This window comes from Podarcis pityusensis, assembly GCF_964106645.2.
Source record: "Podarcis pityusensis genome assembly, chromosome: 4".
Taxonomy (NCBI): Eukaryota; Metazoa; Chordata; class Lepidosauria; order Squamata; family Lacertidae; genus Podarcis; species Podarcis pityusensis.
Genome location: NC_138027.1, coordinates 20,960,787 through 20,978,007, shown reverse-complemented (window position 1 = coordinate 20,978,007; position 17,221 = coordinate 20,960,787). Strand labels below are relative to the sequence as shown.

Genomic DNA, 17,221 nt, shown 5'->3' with positions numbered 1-17,221 from the left:
GCTGAAATAGAACTTGTTAGTCCATGGGGTGCTATAAGACTCTCTCTCTCTTTTTTTTGCTCTTCTTCCTGCAACCCTCCCAGGCAGAAACTTCTTAGGAATGTTTTCTTTCCTGCTCTTCCTCTGCCATTCTGTTCCATCTTTGATCCTCCAAGCTCCGCCCACATTCCACAGATGGAGCACACTGGCAGTTGCTAGGCAACATATCTTCCTCCTCTTCTAATTCACATATAGCCTCCTTCCCATCTATCTACTAACCTGGTAACAACTGTTTGGGGCTTCCATCTCAGGGATGAGATGCCAGAGGTGGTGCTTCAAGAGATACTTCCCTCTTTCTTGTAAAATGAGTGGCAGCCTGGCATGGCTGCTCATTATGTTCTTGAGGAATGTCCTGATTGAGACCAGTGGCCAGACACCACCTCAGGGCTTTAGGTATGCCTCTTATGAGGTGACCATCCCAAGGAAACTGGGCTTCAGGTATGGACAACAGGAAACCCTGGATGTCAGCTACCTGCTGCAGGTTGAGGGGAAGGGCCAGGTAGTGCATCTCAAGCAGAAGAAGGGCATTGTTCCTAAACACTTCCCCATCTTCATGTACAATAAGGAAGGGGACCTGCTGGGTGACTATCATTACATCAGGGATGATTGTTTCTACAGTGGATTCATACAGGACAAGCCTCTCTCTTCAGTCACTCTCAGCACTTGCTCTGGGGGACTCAGGGGCCTGTTACAACTTAACAATGAGACATATCAAATTGAACCTGTCCAGCCATCTGCTACCTTTCAGCATGTGGTGTATCGGCTGGAAATAGAGGAGGGTGCCATGCACATGAGGTGTGGGTTGACGGAGGAAGAGCAAAGGCATCAAGAGGCCATGATCCAAGACAGAAAGCATGTGGCTGTCAGAAGTCCTCCAGCAGAACTCTGGTGGCCACACAAGAGACATGCAGAAGTGGCATTTGTGGTGGAGCATGAACGATATGTTAAGTTTAATAAAAATGAAACTGATATTGCTATGAAACTTCTTGAGACGATCCATATGGTAAATTCATTTTTTGAGCCATTTTTAGTTGAAGTGTCTATAGCAGGACTGGAGATATGGTCAGAAAAGAACCTCATAGATGTTGATGGTGGAATAGGTGCCACACTTAAAGCTTTTAGTTTTTGGAGCCGTAACACTCTACTTAACCATCTAAAGAATGATGCTGCTCACTTAATTGTATACAGGTCGTATGGAAGTACTATCGGACTAGCATATGTAGGACAAATTTGTAGTAAATATTGGGCCACTGCTCTTGAAGTATCAATATATTTCAATTTGTTTGATTTTTCTGTGCTATTTGCCCATGAATTTGGGCATAATCTTGGTATCCCCCATGATAGTTCGGACTGTAAATGTGATCGACATGCCTGCATTATGGCTGCTTGGCACTCACGGACTGATAAGTTTAGCAACTGCAGTTACCATAGGTATTTCAATCGAAAGGACTCACCTTGCTTGTTGATTCCACCAGACCCTGATCAAATCTATAACCTCGAATACTGTGGGAACAAAGTAGTGGAAAAAGGAGAGCAATGTGACTGTGGTTCAGCTGCACAGTGTCAATCGGATCAGTGTTGCAGGCCAGATTGCACGTTGCGTCCATGTGCCAATTGTTCTTCTGGACTGTGCTGTGACAGGTGCAAGTACCGTCCCGCTGGATCCATTTGCAGAAAGAGTATTGGCATCTGTGACCTGCCTGAGTTTTGCACTGGGGCTTCGGACCAATGTCCAGAAGATGTTTATGTACAAGATGGTGCCCCTTGTGGTGATGGAGTCTATTGCTATCATGGTCGTTGTAGTACTCTGAATGCGCAGTGTGAAAAGATATTTGGCAAAAAAACCATACGAGCTTCAGAGGATTGTTTCAGAGGACTAAATGTTCAAGGTGATCGCTTTGGCAATTGTGGCCTTGAACATGGTATTTTAAAGAAATGCAATGCTGAAAATATTCTATGTGGCCGAATGCAGTGTAGTAATATTTATGGGCTACCTACCTTGGAGGAACACCAAACCATCATTCAAACCACCATTGGCAAAAGTAACTGCTGGGCTACAGACTACCACAGTGGAATGGAGGTAGCTGATATTGGAGCAGTGGAAGACGGTACACCTTGTGGCACTGGCATGATGTGTATTAGTAGGGAATGCAAGAACGTGTCCCTCTTGCAGTATGATTGTAATGCCACAAAGTGCCACAATAGGGGAATATGTAATAACTACAAACACTGCCATTGTTCTTATGGTTGGGCCCCTCCTGACTGTCTAAAGAAAGGATATGGGGGCAGCATTGACAGTGGGCCAATTTCAAAAAACTGGAATGGTGTGATTGGAGGTAGTATTGTAGGAAGTGTGTTGGTCCTTTCCACGGTGACTGCTGCTGTTGGCATGGGTGTGTATTACAGGTTTGTGCTAAGCAACAAGGTTAGAAGAAAGAGTTCAAGAATCTCTCCATCATAATGAACAGAGGAACTAAAACCATTCTAGATCACAGAAGCGAACAATGCAGAAAGTTTCAAAAGGGTATGATGGGTATAATGAGGTGGATGTTATGTAACATATTTGAGGGTGCAATTTTTTCATTAAAGTTTTTTGTTTAACAGTTTGTTGATAAAATTTGTAGCACAGGGTAATCTTTGGTTTATCCACAAACCATTTTTTTGGGGAAACCTTTTCATATATTTTGAGACCATCTCTGTATTTTAACGCAGAATATACAAATTCCCCCCTCTCACCATGGAAGAAGGGATTGGTGAAGATCTAAATCAGGGACAAGCAGGGAATGAAGCTCTACAATTGTCAGGGTGCTGTCGGCAGCTGCGGCCGATTCCCAGGAAGGCTGAGAGATAAACAGCAAGTTTTTTCAGTTCTGATTATAATACAATTTGCAGAGAAGAATTCAAGATGCACCTAATGTTGCCCTGAGTGAAGTTCCACCCCCCTTCTCCATTAATTTCCTGTTCATCTAACTTCTCCTGCTGCATCTGACTGTGACTGGTATGAGACAGTTGCCTCTGAGCTCTCTGTTCAGCTATACTCAGCGAATGCCTGGTTTGGGGGGGGAGGGTACGGGTTCTGGGATACTCTCCAGCGACAGGATCTCATTCAACTGCTGCTCAGCCTCCTTCTACTGAATCCTGTCCACGTTCTCCTCTTCCTGCTCTCCCCTTTTGCCCTCATCTCCCTTACATGTATGCTCTGTGCCAAACCACTCCTGGAGGTCTATGCTACCTGCCCATTCCTTCTCTCTACTCAACGCCTGCAGTGGCGGTCTCCACCATTCTTCCTCCTCTGCTCTGTCCATGACACCACTGGAAAGAAATGGGGGGGGGGGTTGAGGATCTACATCACAAACAAGGTGGGGAAATTTGATCAACCTTAGCTGAGGTGGTTGTCTCACCTTGCCCCATAGTTGGGCTGGCCCTGTTCAGAAACATACTGGCTCCAACACTGGACATCATACAGAGCCAGTGTGGTGTAGTGGTTAAGAGCAGTGGACTCATAATCTGGTGAACCGGGTTCATTTCCCCGTTCCTCCACATGCAGCTGCTGGGTGACCTTGGGCTAATCACACTTCTCTGAAGTCTCTCAGCCTCACTCACTTCACAGAGTGTTTGTTGTTGGGGAGGAAGGGAAAGGAGATGGTTAGCCACTCTGAGACTCCTTAAGGGGAGTGAAAGGTGGCTTACAAGTCAAAACTCTTCTTCTTCTTCTTCTTCTTCTCTTCTTCTTCTTCTTCTTCTTCTTCTTCTTCTTCTTCTTCTTCTTCTATTGTGGCTAGTAGATGTTAATATCCTTACATGCTAGGAATTTGTCTAATTCTCTAAAAAGCAACCAAAGCTGGTGACCATCACTGCACTTTTGAGAACAAATTCTACTGTTTAAGTACGCACTATGTAAATGGATTTTTCTGTCCTGAATCTTCCATCCTTCAGCTTCTTTGAATGTCTTCATGTTCTAGTCTTGTTTCTACATAGAAGCATGGGTTGGAAGGGTCTCAAGGTTCATTTAGTCCAACCCCTTGAAATGCAGGAATCTCAGCTAAAGCATCCATGACAGAGGGTCATCCAACCTCTGCTTAAAAACCTCCAAGGAAGAAAAGTCCACCACCTCCTGAGGGAGACTGTTTCATACTCTCTATCATATCCTCTCTTTCATGCCTGTCTTTCTCACACCATCAGCAACTGACACCAAGCAGTGCTGATCATGTGAAAAAGACCAGGAAAATTGGCTCCATGCTCATGGCAACTGCCATGGGAGCCAGTGAAGTAAAATCTGACTTCAAAAGAGATATGAGCTTCATAAATCCCTTCAGCTGTCCTGAATCTTCCATCCTTCAGCTTCACTGAATGTCTTCATGTTCTAGTCTTGTTTCTCCATAGAATCATGGAGATATGAGATTTATAAAAGCCTTGAGCTGGAATCATACTCAGAGTAGACCTTTTGCAATTTATGGACAGGATTATGCCCATTGCTTTCCTTCGACTCTGAATTTCACTTAGTTGTCTACAATGCCCAGCTTACCCATGATCCTCTGGGCTTTTGCACCCTGGCATACTGTTGTCCAAGATGATTGCTGCCTTGTAATGTATATAAGAAAACCAAACTATTCCATCAAGAAGGTTGGCCTTAAAAACAACAACAACAACCTTGGTTATTCTTACTTTGTTTACCAGTTTTCCCACTAGCACAATATTCCACATTTTGTTATACCAGTAGGCTGTCATCCCCCCACCCCCCACCATCATGTAATGGTCAGTCTGGCTGATTCTAATAAGTAGCAAATTAGAGCGTTGCTTTTTAGATCTTTGTAGCTCTGGGGAGAAAATATTCCACTAGCTGAACATCCAGCTCTATGTGCTGATTAGTTCTATCTTTCAATAAGATCTTCTGATTTTGGGGGAAGGTCTCAGAACATTTTCAAGTTAATCTGAAGTGAGCTCAGAATAACTTGCCTATCTCTAATTGAAGTATTCAGACACGACACAACTGTGAGGGAGAATATTATGGGAAATTCACCGAGGTCAAAAGTTAGCCCTTACTTGTCCTCTGAGTTTATACATGGTTTACAAATCCCCCTGTATTTAACTCCCATTACACGTAAAAATGGCTCAAGACTTGTGTATTTAAAAGACCAGTGCATATAAATGCAAAATATTTTATGCACCTCACAGATTAAAGATTTTATAAATCTAATACTGGGAAACCAAGTAAAGAGTATTCTAGATTATCTCGAATTCTCAGTTAGAGCAGATTTTGAAATAAATCGGGGTATTTCTCAAAATGAACTATATTTAGGGAAGCCAAAACACTTTTGGATAAAACTAGAAGGTAAGATGCTAGATCCCCTTTCTAAAATATTTCACATGACCCTAAGGGTTTTAACTTCCCTTACCTATTTAAGGGCCTTAGAAAGCATTGCTAATAACAAGGCCAGTGGAAGTGATGATATTCCAGCTGAACTATTTAAAATTTTAAAAGATGATGCTGTTAAGGTGCTACACTCAATATGGCAGCAAATTTGGAAAACTCAGCAGTGGCCAGAGGATTGGAGAAGATCAGTCTACATCCCAATCCCAAAGAAGGGAAGTGCCAAAGAATGCTCCAACTACCGCACAATTGCACTCATTTCACACGCTAGCAAGGTTATGCTCAAAAGGTTATGCAGGCTTAAGCAGTATGTAGACCAAGAACTCCCAGAAGTGCAAGCTGGATTTAGAAGAGGCAGAGGAACCAGAGACCAAATTGGAAACATGTGAAGAATTTGGTCAAGTGGCAGGATTTAAATTGAATAAGTCAAAAACCAAGGTCTTAGAGAAAAATTTAACACCGATTGAAAGAGAGAGGTTTCAGAATGAGACAGGTTTAACAGTGGTTAAGAAAGTTAAATATTTGGGGATTAATATGACAGCAAAAAATGGGAACTTATTTAAAGATAACTATGAAAAATGCTGGTCTGAAGTGAAAAAAGATTTAGAAATGTGGTCAAATTTGAAGCTTTCACTGCTGGGCCGTATTGCTGCGATAAAAATGAATGTATTGCCTAGAATGTTGTTTTTGTTCCAAACTTTGCAGATTGTGGACAAAATGGATTGCTTCAAGAGGTGGCAGAAAGATATTTCTAAATTTGTCTGGCAGGGCAAGAAGCCTAGAATAAAATTTAAAATACTAACAGATGCAAAGGAAAGAGGTGGATTTGCCCTGCCAGACCTTAAACTTTATTATGAATCAGCAGCTTTTTGCTGGTTGAAAGAATGGCTACTTCTTGAAAACACTGACATTTTGGACTTGGAAGGTTTTAATAATGTATTTGGATGGCATGCATATCTATGGTATGATAAGGTCAAAGCACACAAAGCATTTAGAAACCATATTGTCAGGAAAGCGCTATTTATTTATTTTTTTTTAAAGCAATTTATTGGGTTTTACAATAGAAGTAAACATAATAAACAATATAACATTTGTCTTAACATAGTTTCACATTTTCTTTGGACTTCCTCACATCTCCCGCTCCCACTTTCATCGTTATAACATTTTGTCAGCAATTTATCATCTTATTTAAATTCTTATATCCCTTCTATATTTCATAATCTTATAATTCTCGAAAGGAGTTAAATTTTCACAGTCTTACTTATTTTCTTAAAAACTTCTAAATTTAGTGGTGCTCAGTTATTTTAGTCTAGCATCTTATTTAGCATTCACTCAAATTACAATGCTTTTGTAAATAATTCTTAAATTTCTTCCAATCCTCCTCAATCTTCTCTTCTCCCAGGTCACGAATTCTGCCGGTCATTTCAGCCAGTTCCATGTAGTCTATCAGTTGCATCTGCCATTCTTCCAGTGTGGGTAGATCTTGAGTTTTCCAGTGTTTTGCGAGAAGTATCCTTGCTGCTGTTGTTGCATACATAAAAAATGTCTGGTCCTTCTTTGCCACCCCTTGGCCGACAATACCCAAAAGGAAAGCCTCTGGTTTCTTAGTGAAGGTATATTTAAATACCTTTTTCAATTCATTATAAATCATTTCCCAGAACGCCTTCACTTTAGGGCAAGTCCACCAGAGGTGGAAGAACGTTCCCTCACACTCTTTACATTTCCAACACTTATTATCAGACAGGTGGTAAATTTTTGCAAGTTTGACTGGGGTCATATACCATCTATAAATCATTTTCATTACATTTTCTTTCAGAGCGTTACATGCAGTAAATTTCAATCCATTACTCCACAACCTCTCCCAGTCCTCAAACATGATATTATACCCAATGTCCTGTGCCCACCTTATCATAGCCGATTTAACCGTTTCATCTTGTGTATTCCATTTCAACAGCAAGTTATACATCCTTGAAAGTACCTTAATCTTTGGTTCTAACAATTCTGTTTCTAGTTTCGATTTCTCCACCTGGAACCCTAGTTTCTTATCATTTTTAAAAACTTCTTTAATCTGAGCGTAATGTAACCAATCTCGCACTTTGTCTTTCATTTTCTCCAAACTCTGCAATTTCCAATTGTCTCCATCCTTTTCTAGTATTTCCCAATATTTTGGCCATTTAGCCTCCATATTGGGTCTTTTTCGGGCCTTAGCTTCCAGAGGTGAAAGCCACCTTGGTGTTTTATTTTCCAGCAAGTCTTTATATTTTGTCCAGACATTAAACAGTGATTTTCTGACAATATGGTTCTTAAAGGCCTTATTTGCTTTAACCTTGTCATACCATAAATATGCATGCCATCCAAAAGCATTGTTAAACCCTTCCAGATCTAACACATCAGTGTCTTCAAGAAGTAGCCAGTCTTTTAGCCAGCAGAACGCTGCGGCTTCATAATACAACTTTAAGTCTGGCAGGGCAAAGCCCCCTCTTTGTTTTGCATCAGTTAATATCTTAAACTTAATTCTGGGCTTTTTGCCCTGCCAGACAAACTTAGAAATGTCTCTCTGCCACTTCTGAAAGCACTCCGTTTTGTCCAGAACCTGAAGTGTTTGAAATAAAAACAACATCCTTGGCAATACATTCATCTTAATAGCAGCAATTCGGCCTAACAAAGAAAGTTTCAATTTTGACCAACTATCTAAGTCTCTCTTAATTTCTGTCCAGCATTTTTCATAGTTGTCCTTCAATAGACTTAGATTTTTTGCTGTTATGTTTACCCCTAGGTATTTTACTTTTTTAACCACATTAAGTTCCGTCTCATTCTGAAACCGTTCTGACTCTGTATCAGTCAAATTTTTCCCCAAAACCTTAGTTTTCTGTTTGTTTAATTTAAATCCAGCCACCCGACCAAAGTCATTAATCAGTTGTAATACTCTTTTCGTACTGGGCTCTGGCTTCTGCAGGGTCAAAACCAGGTCATCTGCGAAAGCTTTTAATTTATATTGTTTCTGACCGACCTGAATTCCTTCCACCAACCGATCCCCTCTAATCATGTTCAATAGCACTTCCAGAACCGAAATGAATAACAAAGGGGAAATAGGGCAACCTTGTCGTGTCCCTTTTTCAATTTTGAACTCTTCTGTAACCACATTATTAACTATCAATTTAGCTTTCTGTTCTGAATATATCGCCTCAATCCCATTCTCAAAACCCCGTCCCACTCCCATCTCTTTTAAATTTCCCATCATAAATTTCCAGGAGATATTGTCAAAGGCCTTCTCCGCATCTATAAAAATTAAAACTGCTTTTGTATTTATATCTGTTTGCAAAAGTTCCAAAATGTCAATAATGTTCCTTGTATTAGCAAACAGATGTCTACCTGGGAGAAAGCCGGCCTGGTCCTTATGAATTACTTCATTTAAAACTTTTTTAAATCTACTTGCCAAAATGTCTGCAAATATTTTGTAATCCACATTTAAAAGGGAGATGGGACGGTAGTTCTTAAGTTGTGTCTTTTCAGCTTCCGACTTTGGTATTAATGTGATGAACGCTTCCTTCCACGACTCCGGTGCCCTCTTCCCCTCCATAATTTCATTGCTGACCTCCATCAAAGGTTGTATCAAATAGTCTTCTAATGTCTTATAGTACTTGGAGGTCAGCCCATCTGGCCCTGGAGATTTGCCGAGCTGCATGTTCTGGATGGCTTGTTCAATCTCCTGTCGTGTTATTTTAGAATTCAGGATTGTCCTATTTTCTTGTGACAATTTAGATAGTCCATTTTTTGCCAAAAATTGTTTAATCTCAACATCGTCTTGCGGCCCTTGGGTGTATAGTTTTTTGAAATATCTCTGGAAACACTTTCTAATGTCCACTGGATTCTGAATGTTTTTTCCATCAACCTCTAAGTTTGTAACCGTATTTAATCTTTGTCTTCTCTTCAACTGCCAAGCTAGCAGTTTTCCACATTTATTCGCCGACTCAAACGTTTTTTGTTTCATTAATTTAACCTTCCATTCAATTTCCTTATTTATCAAATTAGAATATTGTGTTTGATAAAGTTTAATTTCTCTCAGAGTTGGCTGTGACTTCGGATTGACTCTTAATTTCTTCTCTAATTCTTTTATTTTATCCAAGATCTTATCTTTTTTCTCATTTTGTGTTCTTTTCTTTACTGCATTCTGTTGTATCAAGAATCCCCTCATTACAGCTTTACTTGCGTCCCAGACTATTCTTTTTTCCACCGTAGTATTCATATTTATCTCAAAATAATCCTTCAAAACTTTTTGGGCCTTCTTGGTAATTTCCTGATCTCTGAACAAATTGTCATTCATCTTCCATCTAAAGGATCCAGTTGGTAGTAGTGTCATATCCATCTTTACTGCATTATGGTCGGAACAGGTCTTTGGGCAGATTTCCACTTTTCTGACCTTAGGTGCCAGGCCTCTAGAAATCCATATTTGGTCGATTCTTGTCCAGGTCAGTTGGGCTTCAGAAAAGAATGTTCCCTCTCTTCCTAGTGGGTTCTTTGTCCTCCAAATGTCAATCAAATCCATATTGTCAGTCATTTCAAAAAAGGTTTTAGGTAGTCTGCCGTCTTTTGTAACATTTTGACTTTGTGACTTGTCCATGTTAGTTGATACGACCCCATTCATATCTCCCATCATTATGATGTTGTTGTAATCCAAATAGTCCAGCATTGTCTCCTGCAGCTTCTAGGAAAGCGCTATTTAATGTTTGGTTAAGATATAAGGATTTACTAGAGAACAAAACCCCAAGGTGGCTGTCACCAATGGAAGCGAAAGCCTTGAAAAAGGCCTATATGGAGGTCAAATGGCTGAAATATTGGGAAATTTTGGAACAAGACGGAGATAGACTGAAATTGCAGAGTTTTGAAAAACTAAAAAACAAAGTGCAAGACTGGCTTCATTATTATCAGATAATGGAGGCATTTAAATTGGACAGGAAAATTGGCTTCCAGGTGGAAAGATCCAAATTAGAAACAGAATTGTTAGAACCCAAAACTAAGAATCTGTCAAGAATGTACAACTTGCTGCTGAAATGGAATACTCAGGATGAAACGGTAAAATCGGCTATGATTAAATGGGCACAGGACGTTGGACATAATATTATGTTTGCTGACTGGGAACAGTTATGGACCACAGGTATGAAATTTACGGCATGTAATGCCTTAAGAGAGAATATTATGAAAATGATATACAGGTGGTACATAACCCCAGTCAAGCTTGCAAAAATTTATCACTTGCCCGATAACAAATGTTGGAAATGTAAAGAAACTGAAGGTACATTCTTTCACCTTTGGTGGACGTGCCCAAAGATTAAGGCTTTCTGGGAAATGATATATAATGAATTAAAAAAGGTATTTAAATATACCTTCCCTAAGAAACCAGAGGCCTTTCTCCTGGGCATAGTCGGCCAAATGGTGTTAAAAAAGGATAGAACTTTCTTTATGTATGCAACAACAGCAGCAAGAATACTCATCGCAAAGTATTGGAAGACACAAGAACTTCCCATGCTGGAGGAATGGCAGATGAAACTTATGGACTATATGGAATTGGCGGAAATGACTGGTAGAATCCGTGACCAGGGAGAAGAGTCGATGGAGGAAGATTGGAAGAAATTTAAAGATTATCTTCAGAAACATTGCAAAATTAAAGAATGTTAGAGTGATGTTGGATTGAAAATAAGCGGTTTCCAGATGTACAGGTTAAAGTTAATGATAGACTAAGAATAAAGATTAGGATTAAAGATGTTTAAAGAAATGGAAAATTGACATTAAGAGGAAAAATTTTAATGTTATATGATACTAAGACTAAAGATCAGGTTTAAAGAAGTTGAAGTTATATATTTCAATATCTTATTAAAGCTAAAGATTGGGATTAAAAAAGTGGAAAAGAAACTGCTGGACAAACAATTTGGATTGGAATACAAAAGAGGGAGGTATGAGGAAGTCCAGAAAATAAGTAACTTAAAAATGGAAATGGAAAAGAGATATTGTTTTTAATTGTTTTGTTTTTTGTTCTTTTACTATTGAATCTTGTTTTTCCCCCCGTGTTTTTGTTATATGTATTGTGTATGTTTTTCTTTTCTCTCTGTGTTGTTCAAAACTTTAATAAAAATTATTTTTTTAAAAAAACAAATTGCAAACATGTGCTGGATTATGGAGAAAGCTAGAGAGTTCCAGAAAGACATCTACTTCTGCTTCATTGACTATGCAAAAGCCTTTGACTGTGTCGACCGCAGCAAACTATGGCAAGTTCTTAAAGAAATGGGAGTGCCTGATCACCTCATCTGTCTCCTGCGAAATCTCTATGTAGGACAAGAAGCCACAGTTAGAACTGGATATGGAACAACTGATTGGTTCAAAATTGGGAAAGGAGTACGACAAGGCTGTATATTGTCCCCCTGCTTATTTAACTTATATGCAGAATTCATCATGCGAAAGGCTGGGCTGCATGATTCCCAAGCCAGAATTAAGATCACCAGAAGAAACATCAACAACCTCAGATATGCAGATGACACAACCTTGATTGCCAGAAAGTGAGGAGGAATTAAAGAACCTTTTAATGAGGGTGAAAGAGGAGAGCGCAAAATATGGTCTGAAGCTCAACATCAAAAAAACTAAGATCATGGCCACTGGGCCCATCACCTCCTGGCAAATAGAAGGGGAAGAAATGGAGGCAGTGAGAGATTTTACTTTCTTGGGCTCCATGATCACCGCAGATGGTGACAGCAGTCACGAAATTAAAAGACGCCTGCTCCTTGGGAGAAAGGAGATGGCAAACCTAGACAGCATCTTAAAAAGCAGAGACATCACCTTGCCAACAAAGGTCCGCATAGTTAAAGCCATGGTTTTCCCAGTAGTGATGTATGGAAGTGAGAGCTGGACCATAAAGAAGGCTGATCGCTGAAGAATTGATGCTTTTGAATTATGGTGCTGGAGGAGACTCTTGAGAGTCCCATGGACTGCAAGAAGATCAAACCTATCCATTCTTAAGGAAATCAGCCCTGAGTGCTCACTGGAAGGACAGATCCTGAAGCTGAGGCTCCAATACTTTGGCCACCTCATGAGAAGAGAAGACTCCCTGGAAAAGACCATGATGCTGGGAAAGATGGAGGGCACAAGGAGAAGGGGACGACAGAGGACGAGATGGTTGGACAGTGTTCTCGGAGCTACAAACATGAGTATGACCAAACTGCGGGAGGCAGTGGAAGACAGGAGTGCCTGGCGTGCTCTGGTCCATGGGGTCACGAAGAGTCGGACACGACTAAACGACTAAACAACAACCTATTTAAGGATGGGAAGATCCATAGTTCAGTGGTGTACACCATATATTGTATACAGAAGATCCAGAATGAATCTCTTGTTGTATCTCAAATCAAAAGGGGGACATGGAATCTCCCACTGAGGGAGGCTGCAGTTTGGTGTACAAAAAAGGAAGCTGCTAAGGGGATTGGGAGGGATTCACTCTTTTGGGTGGTTTTGACTGAGCTGGTGGCCACCACTCCCTGCTGGCTTCCCTTCTCTGAAGGAAGTAGACAAATGAAAACTGTGGCCGGAAGACGCACTTTGCTCACCTGGGCTTCTTCAACTGGCCAAGTGAAGAGGAGGTTCTGCCTCAGAGCTGAAAAGGAACTCAGCAATGCAAAGACGGTTGTTCTATCACCAGTTATTTTTATGTTTTGCATACATTTAAACACTAGTTGAATTGTCACAGAAAGTACTTTTAATGTTCCATACGTGACAACTGAGGATTATAATCCATCCCTGTATAAAGTGGCCTCATGTCCACTGACTGATGCTGAAATAGAACTTGTTCATCCATGGGGTGCTATAAGACTCTCTCTTTTTTTTGCTCTTCTTCCTGCAACCCTCCCAGGCAGAAACTTCTTAGGAATGTTTTCTTCCCTGCTCTTCCTCTGCCATTTTGTTCCTTCCTTGATCCTCCAAGCTCCACCCCCATTCCACAGACGGAGCACACTGGCAGTTGCTAGGCAACATATCTTCCTCCTCTTCTAATTCACATATAGCCTCCTTCCCATCTATCTACTAACCTGGTAACAACTGTTTGGGGCTTCCCTCTCAGGGATGAGATGCCAGAGGTGGTGCTTCAAGAGATTCTTTCCTCTTTCTGGGAAAATGAGTGGCAGCCTGGCATGGCTGCTCATTATGTTCTTGAGGAATCTCCTGAATGAGACTGGTGGCCAGATACCACCTCAAGGCTTTAGGTATGCCTCTTATGAGGTGACCATCCCAAGGAAACTGAGCTTCAGGTATGGACTACAGGAAACCCGGTATGTCACCTACCTGCTGCAGGTTGAGGGGAAGGGCCAGGTGGTGCATCTCAAGCAGAAGAAGGTCATTGTTCCTAAACACTTCCCCATCTTCACGTACAATAAGGAAGGGGACCTCCTGAGTGACTATCATTACATCAGGGATGATTGTTTCTACAGTGGATTCATACAGGACAAGCCTCTCTCTTCAGTCACTCTCAGCACTTGCTCTGGGGGACTCAGGGGCCTGTTACAACTTAACAATGAGACATATCAAATTGAACCTGTCCAGCCATCTGCTACCTTTCAGCATGTGGTGTATCGGCTGGAAATAGAGGAGGGTGCCATGCACATGAGGTGTGGGTTGACGGAGGAAGAGCAAAGGCGCCAAGAGGCCATGATCCAGGACGCAGAGCATGTGGCTGTCAAAAGTGCTCCAGCAGGACTCTGGTGGCCACACAAGAGACATGCAGAAGTAGCATTTGTGGTGGAGCATGAACGATATGTTAAGTTTAATAAAAATGAAACTGATATTGCTATGAAACTTCTTGAGACGATCCATATGGTAAATTCATTTTTTGAGCCATTTTTAGTTGAAGTGTCTATAGCAGGACTGGAGATATGGTCAGAAAAGAACCTCATAGTTGTTGATGGTGGAATAGGTGCCACACTTAAAGCTTTTAGTATATGGAGCCGTAACACTCTACTTAACCATCTAAAGAATGATGCTGCTCACTTAATTGTATACAGGTCGTATGGAAGTACTATCGGACTAGCATATGTAGGACAAATTTGTAGTAAATATTGGGCCACTGCTCTTGAAGTATCAATATATTTCAATTTGTTTGATTTTTCTGTGCTATTTGCCCATGAATTTGGGCATAATCTTGGTATGCCCCATGATAGTTCGGACTGTAAATGTGATCGACGTGCCTGCATTATGGCTGCTTGGCACTCACGGACTGATAAGTTTAGCAACTGCAGTTACCATAGGTATTTCAATCGAAAGGACTCACCTTGCTTGTTGATACCACCAGAACCTGATCAAATCTATAACCTCGAATACTGTGGGAACAAAGTAGTGGAAAAAGGAGAGCAATGTGATTGTGGTTCAGCTGCACAGTGTCAATCGGATCAGTGTTGCAGGCCAGATTGCACGTTGCGTCCATGTGCCAATTGTTCTTCTGGACTGTGCTGTGCCATGTGCAAGTACCGTCCCGCTGGATCCATTTGCAGAAAGAGTATTGGCATCTGTGACCTGCCTGAGTTTTGCACTGGGACTTCGGACCAATGTCCGGAAGATGTTTATGTACAAGATGGTGCCCCTTGTGGAGATGGAGTCTATTGCTATCATGGTCGTTGTACTACTTCCAATGGGCAGTGCAAAAAGATATTTGGCAAGAAAACCGTACGAGCTTCAGAGGATTGTTTCAGAGGACTGAATGTTCGAGGTGATCGCTTTGGCAATTGTGGCCTTGAACATGGTATTTTTAAGAAATGCAATGCTGAAAATATTCTATGTGGCCGAATGCAGTGTAGTAATATCCATAGTGTACCTATCTTGGAGGAACACCAAACCATCATTCAAACTACCATTGGCAAAAGTAACTGCTGGGCTACAGACTACCACAGTGGAATGGAGGTAGCTGATATTGGAGCAGTAGAAGACGGTACACCTTGTGGCACTGGCATGATGTGTATTAGTAGGGAATGCAAGAACGTGTCCCTCTTGCAGTATGATTGTAACTTCAAAAAGTGCCATAATAGGGGAATATGCAACAACTACAAACACTGCCATTGTTCTTATGGTTGGGCCCCTCCTGACTGTCTAAAGAAAGGATATGGGGGCAGCATTGACAGTGGGCCAATTTCAAAAAACTGGAATGGTGTCATTGTAGGTAGTATTATAGGAAGTGTGTTAGTCCTTTCCACGGTGACTGCTGCTGTTGGCATGGGTGTGTATTACAGGTTTGTGCTAAGCAACAAGGTTAGAAGAAAGAGTTTAAGAATCTCTCCATCATAATGAACCGAGGAATGAAAACCACTCTAGATCACAGAAGCGAACAATGCAGAAATTTTCAAAAGGGTATGATGGGTATAATGAGCACTATTATATAACATATATTTGACTCTGTAAGCATTGGTTCAGTTCATCTCAAGTGGAAATATTCACATATGAAAATCTTTGGTTATACTTTCACAGTATGTTGAGAGTCTCTTTGTTGTTCAAGACAGAAGTCCTATCCTATGTAAATGGGAGAAATCTGTCCAGTGGAATGGAATGTTATCATACAGGAAGATACCATGCTAAAGAAATGCAGGGAAGCAGTGCTGGTATTTTGAATATCTCAGATTTTCTCTCAAAGTAACCTTGGGTGTACAGGGATAGAATCACAAACCAATCCTCTCAAGCCATTGAAATGCAATATTTGTACGTTTGTGGAGTGAATTCACATCTGTCTAGAAAGCCATTGCAAACGTTATACCAATAACTGTGTTGGCAGAAATGTTAATGTTGAAATGAGGCAATATATTAAAAATATTATAAAACCAACAACATAATATTTCAAAAAGCTATTATGGAAATAATGGTGGATGTTTTGTAACATATTTGAGGGTGCAATTTTTTCATTAAAGTTTTTTGTTTTAACAGTTTGTTGATAAAATGTATCACACAGGGTAATCTTTGGTTTATCCACAAACCATTTTGGGGGGAAAACCTTTTCAGATATTTTGAGACCATCTCTGTACTTTAACGCGGAATATACAACCCCCCCCCCCGCCATGGAAGAAGGGATGGGTGAAGAGCCACATCAGGGACAAGCAGGGAATGAAGTCAGGGTACTGTCGGCAGCTGTGGTCGATTCCCAAGAAGGCTGCAAGATAGAGAAACAGCAAGCTTTTTCAGTTCTGCTTATAATACAATTTGCAGAGAAGAATTCAAGATGCACCTAATGTTGCCCTGAGTGAAGTTCCACCCCCCTTCTCTGTTACTTTCCTGTTCATCTAATTTCTCCTGCTGCATCCGACTGTGACTGGTATGAGACAGTTGCCTCTGAACTCTCTGTTCAACTATACTCAGCGAATGCCTGGTTTGGGGGGGAGGGTACGGGTTCTGGGATACTCTCCAGCGACAGGATCTCATTCAACTGCTGCTCAGCCTCCTTCTGCTGAATCCTGTCCATGTTCTCCTCTTCCTGCTCTCCCCTTTTGCCCTCATCTCCCTTACATGTATGCTCTGTGCCAAACCACTCCTGGAGGTCTATGCTACCTGCCCATTCCTCCCCTCTACTCAACGCCTGCAGCGGTGGTCTCCACCATTCTTCCTCCTCTGCCCTGTCCATGACACCACTGGGAAGAAATGGGAGAGTGAAGATCTACATCACAAACAAGGTGGGGAAATCAAATCAACCTTACCTGAGGTGGTCACCTCACCTTGCCCCATAGATGGGATGGCCCTGTTCAGAGCCATACTGGCTCCAACACTGGACATCATACGGAGCCAGTGTGGTGTCGTGGTTAAGAG

At 41.2% G+C, this 17,221-nt stretch overlaps 2 pseudogenes across 2 annotated transcripts; both read left to right on the top strand.

Moving 5' to 3' along the window:
• Positions 1–4: 4 nt before the first annotated feature.
• Positions 5–16,305, top strand: LOC308475121 (disintegrin and metalloproteinase domain-containing protein 20 pseudogene; annotated as a pseudogene). Its single transcript, XR_013991621.1, has 2 exons — positions 5–19; positions 13,261–16,305. The product of XR_013991621.1 is annotated as a disintegrin and metalloproteinase domain-containing protein 20 pseudogene (transcript).
• Positions 67–2,642, top strand: LOC308475120 (disintegrin and metalloproteinase domain-containing protein 20 pseudogene; annotated as a pseudogene). The gene has a single exon. The product of its transcript is annotated as a disintegrin and metalloproteinase domain-containing protein 20 pseudogene (transcript).
• Positions 16,306–17,221: the final 916 nt, after the last annotated feature.